The 7741-nt window shown below is 31.1% G+C and overlaps 1 non-coding gene across 1 annotated transcript; it reads left to right on the top strand.

Moving 5' to 3' along the window:
* Positions 1 to 5099: 5099 nt before the first annotated feature.
* LOC141571397 (U6 spliceosomal RNA) lies at positions 5100 to 5203 on the top strand. The gene has a single exon (XR_012496142.1). It is a non-coding gene; the product is annotated as a U6 spliceosomal RNA (small nuclear RNA).
* Positions 5204 to 7741: the final 2538 nt, after the last annotated feature.

Here is a 7741-nt window from a genome sequence, read left to right as displayed (position 1 = left end):
TGCTTTGACCAGCTATTGTGTTGGTCCTGATCCTGCATTTAGATCAGGCAGCTTTCAAACTACGTTTTCAATTTCTGAATGTTTTTACCTAGATGAGTATACATCAGAAGACCAAAATAAAGGTACAACTGTGACCTAAAGGTGAAAACCTTTGTTAAATGACTTTCCATTTGTCAGTTAAAAATGAAACCACCCTTTTTTAACGCTCTTCTGACCCCTTATTTTCCAACTATTTGTTAGATTATTTCATTCCTTGTATGACCACCCTTTGTTTTTTCCTCTCCCATTGTCATCCTCCTAAATTAGCTTTTCTATACCTCATATTTTGACTCTTATAAAGGCTTTATAATTGGCTTGCCAACAAAAGTTGTTTTTTTCTGCTCTAATTCATCCTTTAGAGTTCCACTTACAGATTGATCTCACTAAAACACATCTCTGATAAAATCCCCTGATCCAATTAAGAAAAGAAAACTCTCCAGAGTGTTTCAAAATGTGATCCAAATCACTTTCCATTCATAGAATTCACTTAGGATTATAACCTTGGTGAAAATAAATGTCTCATTCTTTCCCTTATTCGTGCATTTTCTCCTATAATTACCTCTGCTTAAAATAGTGGTTTCTACATTTCCATTTGTTAAAAATCCTTCCTGTTTTCCAGGGTTTGGCCAAAGAATAATAATGTTTTATAGCTCACTGAAATGGAGAGGGAAATTCCATCAAGACCGCCCATGTATTAATCTATCCTTTTAAATCAATCCAATTTATTCCTGATACAGAAATCAATCTATGGTACTCGGCAAGTGCCGTTTCACATGCAGCCTGCATAGGCAGTGTTCTGTGGTCATGAACTTCTAATCTAAGGCTTGTGCCATCCTAGATAAAACTGTTTCCAATAGTATGTTTAATATAATGGGTTTTTCAAAGCATGTTTTCTAAGCATGGAACTTATGTTTTCTCATTGTTTAATACGATAAAATTCCTCATGCTTAACCTTACAGAAGTAGTCCTCAAACTAACGGGTGAGACACACTTCTTGGTTTTATACTTCAAACTTAATGTATAAAAGATTTAATAATTGGCAAGCCATTCGCAGTTTAGTGAGAGGCATGGATCTCAAAGTAATATTCTTTTTGAAATAATGGGAACTTTTAAAATTAAAGGAGGATGGAATAACTTGGAAGGATATTTGGAAGCAAGAAAATTCTGTACACTTTAATCTTAAGAAAGATGGAAGGAGAACTGACTCTGGGTGGTGAACACACAATGTGATATATAGATGATGTATTACAGAATTGTACACTGGAAACCTATGTAATTTTAATAACTATTATCACCCCAATAAATTGAAAAAAAGGCAGATAAAGTTTAAGTGAATAAATAGGATTTACTTTAGTGGGCTAAGGGAAGGCTAGGATTTAGACCGAGTCTTCTTCCTTCTAAAGGTTCAGAGTTGCAGGGGGTCAAAAAAAAGGTTGCAAGGTGAGTGAAACTGTAGGAGAATTAAGAACTCAGTAATGTATTATTTATATAAAACAACGGACAATTTTCTTATATGCAAAATGCGTGTAAAGTCTATGCAATAATTTTCATAACAAAAATAACAAATACGAATTGTAAAAAATATTATCACGGTCACTTATTATTCCATTAACCAAGATAATCATTTAACAGTTGGTTTGTAGTCCTCCATCTACATCTGTGTCTAAATCTATGTCAATAGTTATAAAAAATAGTTATAAAAATAATATATCTATATCAATAGTTATAACAAATATTGTTTTCTGTATTTTGTGTCATCATTTTTTTCTAGTAAATTTCCTTTTTCTATTATAATACATGTCTGAGATTCATTCAACTTTATTTTGTAGCTCAATTAATTCATTATCACTGCTATTTTGACTACATTATGACTACTATTTTGCCTTTATTTTTGGTATAGATATTAGAAAATTTTAAAGCAATCTGAGTTAAATTAAGTCATAAGGTATGCACATTGTCAATTTTGCTACAATCTGTCAAATTATTTCCAAAGTTTATAATTGTATACCTTCCCCCAGCAGGTTATTAAAGTTCCCCTTGCTCCAAATTCTTGCCAAAATTTGTGTTAGAATTTTGAAACTTTTCTGTTTTTGATGGAGATTAAATCATATCTCATTCTAATTTTAATTAAATTTGAATGTTTCAAGTAAAGTAAAGCATCAATGTAAAGGTTTATTATCCATCTGTATGTTTATTCTGTTGATTTTTAACTTCTACCAATTTTTAACTTCTGCCAACTTTGTTACTGAGTTGTTAGATGGTAGAAATGTAACCATATTACAATTCACGGGGCAGAAAAACTTCACCATTGACAATTTATTCCTTAAGCTAAAACATAGGCAAAAAAAGATCATTATGATTATCTTGAAATTGCACATTTGCAAGCTCCAATGGCATTAAACGTTAAACTTGCGAAAATTAAAGACACATAGAAATATGCAGGTTTATCTATTATTATAAATGTCCTCATTCTGTAGGTTTCTTCTTCTCACACTTCAGTCTCATCTTGAACCTCTTTTCTTTCTTCACATTACACCAGCCACTTCTCTGTTCCTTGACTGTTTAATAGCAGATATGTTGCACATTTTGTTGCGCTTCAAATGCATACTTCAAATGCACTTTTGCCTGCTGCAATATGGCAAAATCTTTCCTATCTTCAGGCCTATATTGTTGTATATTATCATCCACACATAAGATAAGTTATTGATTAGTTGATTTTGTAATGTTTGCTATCTTAGACCCTGAAATTATTCAACAGATTTTCAATGTGGGATGCACAGGGCAATCCTACTTAAAAAAAAAAAAGTGGTTTTGATTTTCTTTAGACCATCAGACTCTTTATGTGGCACATAATTGTCAAAATATAATCATTTTAAAATTGAAATTCCAGCATCTTTCTGGAAAATATACAATAAAACTACATTCAACACATTGTAGTTTCTCACTATAAAAATAAAGGCATTTGACTTAAAGAAGAAATATCTGAAAGTAATAAGAGACAGACTACTATGGCAGGTATGCTGAGAAAAATAATGAGAGAAAGTAGCTGCCAAACAGATAAATATATTCATAGTTTATTATATAGGGATTTTCAAATCATTAAAACCTTAAACTTATCATACTATACAGAATTCTTATTAAAATTTAGTGTGTTCTTAATCTACATATATTACTGTATATTAATTCAGTGTCTTCTTGATATATATATAAATATATACATATATATATATATATATATATATATATATATATATACACACACATATACTATTTCTGATTGATTTAAAGGTAAATAATTTTAAAACTTAAAATGGAACCCTAGTTGGTATCTTCTCATATAGAAGGAAGTTCTTTATCTTATCTAACCTAAATCTCACCACAAATGATTCAGTCAATTCCTTTGTATTTTGTTAGTGGGAGAGTTGAATAACAGATCCTATCTTTCTATAAAGTAATTGGACCTAAAGTTAGATATGATCTGAAGATCATTATGAAGTTGAGAGGTTGAAAGTGAAGAAATTCTCACTGACATTTATAGGAGCTAAAGCTGCTGCATCAATATGTGTTTATTTGAAGATATAACAGATAAATACCAAGTAAATGAGGGGGCATCAGATGTCTGATGAAGTGCAAAAGTTTTTGAGGAACTTTTTCTGGTTACCAAATATTTCACCTTAAATATTGGCTTTAAAAACTAATGAGAATCAACTGAGTCCATGGTTTAATAATAATATCACTTTTGACAATAAAGTCTCCACATCTGATGCATGGGTAGGGTTATTCAGGATTGTGTTTCTGTTTAATATTAACAAGTATAACATTGAGCATTGATATGACATGAATGATGATTTGCCATCGAAAATTTTACAACTGAACCAACCAATTCTCAAAGATGGAGTTATTATTTTCCATGTTGTTAAAAGTTATTGAAAAAGGAAGAGATCTCAATACAGATCTATTAGTTTCATAGATTAATCTATGATTCTATAAAACAATAATGGTGCCTACACAATAATTGGTTGTCATTTGATTTTTAGATGTCAAGGAAAAACAATTTTCTTACTCGTTTTGAACTCCTTCCACCAAGAACATTTTTTCAGCTACTGAGGTAAAGATTCTTCTTTCTTTTTATTGCTAAACTGATCTTCCATATAGAAAAAGGAATGGTTTCATTGGGTCTTTCAGTAGGTCAGCAACTTGATGATATTGCTCAAAACCATCCATCAGCATGAGGCTCATTCTTTTTCCCTCTCCTTTCTGAATGAAGCCCAGTTGGCCTGGCACAACTCTGAGAGGCAGATATATGAATCAGTGACTAGGTTCATTTCACTGGATGTGGAGTAGGAAGGCCGTTTTTACCTTGCGTCCATATTGTACCTTCCAAACAAGCCTTAATACTGATAACATTAATCCTTTAACCCTCACATTTGAAATCCTCATATTTTATAGCATGCTTGTCAGACAGCCTATAAAGATGCCCCAAATAACCTTTGTATAATCTCCTTCCCTACATGTGTAACTTGCTTCTAACCATAGAATATAACAATGTTGTGGGTATGTTATTTACATGTTACATGACAAAAGATTGATTTCCATCTTGCTAGACAACACTCTCTAGGAAGCAATTTAACAAATAATACTGACTGCGTATTATGATTAATTACGTGTAGGATGTGCAGGTCCTAAGGGAATCTAAAATATCTCAGATGATATCCAAGTTTCTACTTTGGGTCATTGGGTTGTTTTTGGTGTCATTTTTAGAGGTGGGGGATATAGAAAGTAGTTCAAATTGGGGGAAAACTTTAATAATTTTTGTTTTGAAATTATTAAGTGTGATGTGGACGCAAGATTTTCAAATATGAACATCAAAGATAGAGATATGTATTTTTAAGATTAGAGCATGTTGAAATTATAAGAATGTGTGAGATTGCTATAGGAGAGTGAAAAGAGTGAGAAGCAGGAGAATATATATGCAAGTGTTGGTACTAGAAAATAAACTCACATTGGTACTTAAAATGTTGAGAATTAAAAATAATAATAATAATTAAGAAATAGTAGTAGGGCTTCCTTTTGCAGTACATATACTAAAATTGGAGTAAGACAGAGATTACCATGGTCCCTGCACAAGAATGAAATTCAAATTTGTCTATTGTTCCATATTTTTGGTCTTCTCCAAGACACTTTATATTGAAACTCAAAAAATTAATGACAAAGAATTCTCAAGGAAACCAGGGAAAAAAAGACAGTAACCTATAAAGGAAAGCCCATTAGATTATAATCTGATTATCATCAGATTTTTCAGCAGAAACTCTACAAATTAGGAAGCAGTGGAATCAAATATTCAAATTATTGAAAGAGAGATATTACCAGCCAAGAATAATATATCCAGCAAGGCTATCCTTTAGATATGAAGGAATAATAAAGACTTTTTCAGATATACAGAAAGGAATTTTTCTGAGAGAATTTTCCACCACAGGAAATACTGAAGGTGGTTTTTTTGACCTGAAACAAAAAGACAAAAGACAAATCTATGAGTAAGATAACTAACAGACAGACAGATCAAGAAATGGCAACACCTTTATGAATAGGACACTATACACTTAAATATAACATAAAAGTAAGGAGATAAAAACATAAAAAGAAAAAGAGAAGATGATAATTTTCTACTGCAATTCAGAAATGAGCTCACAGCCTAAATAGGGATTATTTGTGACAAAAATGAAAATACAAAAATCACAAGGATGGGAATAAAGTTCTCAATTTTCAAAGAGGAATGGACATAGGATGAATGCTGAAGAAAAAAGACTATTGTTTATACAAATTTTCTTTTACATAAACTTAGTGATTACAACTCAAAAAAAAATAAATCTGGCACTGAGCCACATAACATAAAAAAAGAGGAAACAGAGGGGGAAAAAAAATCATAGGATACCACCAAACAGACAGAAACACAAAGGTAAAGAAACAATGGAGACACAGAACTACCAAAATAAATAAATAAATAAATAAATAAATAAATAAATAAATAAATAAAATAGCTATAGGAAATCCTTATATATCAATAATCACCATAATTTTGAATGGACTGAACTCAGCACTAAAAATGCACAGAATAGTAGATTGGATTAAAAAAACAAAAACAAAAACAACCCTATGCTGCCTTCAAAAGACACATATCAGCTGCAAGGACAAATATAGACATAAAGTGAAAGAGCAGAAAATGATAGTCCAATCAAATGTCATCCAGAGAAAAGCGGGTATAGTCATAGTTTTAGCTGATAAAATAGACTTCAAGATTACAAAAGTAATAAGAGAAAAAGATAGATATTTCATAATGATAAAGGGAAAAGTACATCCTAAAGACATAACCCTTATCAATATACATACTCACAATCAGTGAGCACCAAAATATAGAAAGCAAATACTAACAGACTATAGGGAGAAACTGACAAGAAACAATTATTGTAGGGGATGTAAATACTCCATTGACAGTTATAGATAGATAATTCAAACAGAAAATCAGTAAGGAAATGTCAACCTTAATGACACATTAGAAATCTACTTTTACAGAGCTTTTCATCCCAGAACATCAGACTACACATTTTTTTGTAGTGCACATGAAACATTCTCAAGAATAGACCATATGTCAGGACACAAAACTAGCCTCAAGAAATTTAAGAAGATTGAAATCAAACGAAGCATATTCTCCATAATGCTTTGAAACTGGAGATCAACTTCAAAAAGAAGGTGGGAAAAAACACAAATATGTGGCGATTAAACAACATGCTATGTAAGAATGACTGGGTCAAAGAAGAAATAAAAGGAGAGATTGAAAAAAAAAAACCATAAAACAGATACAAATGAGAATGAAAATACAACATATAAAAATTATTGAGATGCTGCCAAAGCAGTAATAAGAGAGAAATTTATGTCATTGCACAATGGCCTTTCTCAAGAAACAAACAAACAAACAAACAAAAAATCCAAAATAAACAACCTAACAGTACATCATAAAGAACTAAAAACGAAGAACAAATGAAATGCAAAGTCAGCAAAAGGAAGGAAATAATAAAAATTTGAGCAGAATTAAATAGAGAACAAAAAGAGAATAGAAAAAAATGGCTGAAACAAAGAGCTGGTTTGTTGAAAACATTAATAAAATTGACAAATCCTTGGCTATACTCACTAAAGAAAAAAGAGAAAAGACACAAATAAATAAAATCAGAAGTTAAAGAAGAGAAGTTATGATGGATACCATGGAAATACAAAGGACCACACAAGAATACTAAAAAAGACGACATCCCACTCAATTCAATAACCTAGACGAAATGGACAACTTCTTAGAAATATATCACATTCCTAGACTAAATCAAGAAAAACTGGAAAATCTAAATAGGCTGATCAACATTAAAGAAATTGAAACAATCAGCAAAAACATCCCAAAAAGTAAAAGTCTATGACCAGATGTCTTCACTAGTGAATTCTACCCAACGTTCAAAGCTGATTTAATACCTATCCTTCTCAAACTCTTCCCGAAAATTAAAGATGAGGAAATACCTCCTAACTCATTTTATTAGGCCAACTTTACCATGATACCAAAACTTGGCAATGATAACACAAAAGAAGAAAACTATAGAACAATATATCTGATGAATACAGATTTAAAAAAAATAAAAGATACTAGCAAATAGAATAGCAATAC

The sequence above is a fragment of the Rhinolophus sinicus genome, linkage group LG04 (assembly GCF_036562045.2).
Source record: "Rhinolophus sinicus isolate RSC01 linkage group LG04, ASM3656204v1, whole genome shotgun sequence".
NCBI classification, from domain to species: Eukaryota; Metazoa; Chordata; class Mammalia; order Chiroptera; family Rhinolophidae; genus Rhinolophus; species Rhinolophus sinicus.
This window is presented reverse-complemented; position numbering and strand designations above follow the sequence as displayed.